Genomic DNA, 2,840 nt, shown 5'->3' with positions numbered 1-2,840 from the left:
ACCTGTCTGGCCAACGTACAGTTCTTCACAATTTGGGAATTTGATGCAGTAGATTAGATTTCTACTTTTGCAGTTCATGCTCGCATTGGTGAATATTTTCCCTGTTTTTGTGTTCATATATGGGCCGGTATGAATTGATTGGCATGTACCGCATCGGCTATCATTGCATTTGGACACAGTGAATGTTTGATTTTTGTTGCTGAGGTCAAACCTTGCCTTTGTTAATAGCTTTTTCAAGTTTTTAGGTTGTCTCTTACTGAGAGTTATACTTTGATCTGTAATGATATTTCTCAATTACTTACTTTGTGCAAGGATCGGTAAGTTCGCTTTAGCGATATTGAAGATGTTCTGATGGCATGGATTGTGTGTCACTATAAATGGCATGATTTGTTCTTGTTTTTCTCTTCTTTGCGGTGTCTTCAGTTGTTGTATGGGTATTTTCGAAGCCTGCTGAATACCATTTTCTATAAGTTGTGACGGATAATTTTGCTTGAGCAGAAATTCTTTCAGTTCCATCAGACGCTGATTTCTGGTCTTTACATCCTCTACAATAGTACAGATTCTTCTGGTTAAGCAGTATGGGATGTTATGTTTTGTATGGGGTGGATGGCACGATTTAAAATTCAGGTATTGGTGTGTATCTGTGTGTTTATAATATATATCTGTGGTAATGGCGGGGTTCTTATTAACTACCATTATATCTAGAAATGGTAATTTGGTACTGCTCATCTCCTTTATAAATTGGATGGATGGATGGATGTAGGTTGTTGAATTCTTCCACAGTGTTTTGAGATTTTGTCCAGATTATAAAGCAATCGTCGAGGTATCTCTTCCATACTTTTTCAATATACTTTCTAAATTCAGTGTTGTATCTCTCCTCTATTTCCTGGTAGAGTTTTTGTTCTAAGTAACCCATCACCGAATTCGCATAAACGAGAGCAAACCTCGTTCCCATAGCCGTGCCTTTAATTTGGATATAGTTCTTTCCATTGAAGAAGAAAGTGTTGTTTTCCAGAATAAGTCTCACTGAGTCTAGTATAAATGTCACCGTGAATCTGTTGGGAATTGCTTCTATGTGTTTATCTACTCAGTATTTGATCGCCTTTATTCCTAAATCATGTGGGATATTGACGTATAGGATTACTACATCAAAGCTTTGTAGGATTGAATTTGTTTCACTGGTTTTGGGAAGATGGGATAAAAAGTCGATGTCATCCCGAATGAAGCTGGGTATGTAGGTACAAAGTGACTTCAAAAGAATGTCGATGAAATTGCTTAGACAATAAGTAGGGCATGCTTGGCCAGCTATAATTGGTCTAAGTTTTAAATCTTTTGGATATAGCTCTTTTATGTATTCGCTTCCTTGTTCTTTTACTGCCTGTTGAATATCTTCTGACTTATGTATTTTAGGTAAGCCGTAAAAGTTACTGGGTTTTGGTTCGAAATTGGTGATGTAGTCTCTTTCGTTGTCAGTGAGTGAGTTGTAGTGTTTAGAAATCAGGTGGTTGATCTTCTTCATGATGTGGTGGTCTATATTCGAGGGTATTTCACAATAGAAGGTTGTATCCTTCAGTTGTTCCTCAACCAAATCCTTGTAGTATTCCACATCCATGATAACGATTGCACCCTCTTTATCTGCTTGTCTAATTATTATTGTTTCATCGTTTTGTATGCGTTTAAGTGCAGATATCTCTGATTTGTTAATGTTCGGTCTAATTTTGGTATTTTGTTTTAGGGGGAAGTTTGATAGGGTGTCAATATATTGGTCAAGGTAGATATTTTTGCCTTTTGGTGGGGTGAAATTTGATTTATTTCTCACTAAAGAATCTTCGGTTTCATTATTATTATTATTATTATTGGTGGTGAAGAATTCCACGAGTCGTAACTTGCAACAGAATTTCTAGATATCTTCCTTTAGTTCATGGTGGTTGACTGTTAATGTAGGTGTAAATTTCAGGCCTTTTAACAGAAGTTGGGTTTCATCATTGTCAAGATCTCTTCTGGAAAGATTAATTATCTTAGGATCTATATGTCCAGTTGTTTTGGGTATGTTTCCTCTTGTGATGTTTCTTTCTCCGGTGTTTGTTGTCCTGACATTAAAAAATGAATTTTTTTCTGTTTCTGGTTTCTATTTTTGTTGGTGTTGACTTGAAGTTTGTGCTTTCGTTGTGTTATTTTACCTGGCATTGTTATGTTTTCCATCCTATTTTCGGAATTATACATCTTCCTTTTCAATTTGTTAATATTGGTTTTAATGATCTGAGAGGATGGTCTAGTATTGTTTCTAGTTCTAGGTCGGGTTTTTGCCCAGTTTTTTGTAGGTAGTCTTTGTTGAGACTTTGTAAATGATCTGGTGTTCCTACGTCTAATGGTCTGATCAGAGAAATATTTATTTTGTTCATGTGTTTTGTTTATAATGTGTACATTAGGGTGTTTGCGTACAAAAAGGGAAAAGTTCTAACCGTAGTTCCTCTTTGACTCCTGGCGGAATGGGCGTTCATGTTGCCTCATGCTCTGGCTTTTGTTACGTTGGTGAGATTGTTCTTTTTTACTGTTATTTCTCTGGGTTTTAAATTCTTTACCGTAGTTGGTAGAATATTTATCCAGGAATAGTTGTTTCTGCTGCCATACTTTTCTTGATTTGTTCTCTTCTTTGGAGATATCTTTGATCCATAGTTCGCGCATTTTTTCTTTTACATTGCTGGTTGCTAGTTTTGATATTTCATCTTCAATAAGACTGTCGATTGCTTCATATTTGGTTTTGCAACGGGATTGTTTAGACAGGGTAACAGAGATGTCGGTCCTGAATTTTGTTAAGGCGAGATCCCATCGGAGTTTTG

Source organism: Octopus bimaculoides, unplaced genomic scaffold, assembly GCF_001194135.2.
Source record: "Octopus bimaculoides isolate UCB-OBI-ISO-001 unplaced genomic scaffold, ASM119413v2 Scaffold_126865, whole genome shotgun sequence".
NCBI lineage: Eukaryota > Metazoa > Mollusca > Cephalopoda > Octopoda > Octopodidae > Octopus > Octopus bimaculoides.
Note: the sequence above shows the minus strand (reverse complement) of the source record.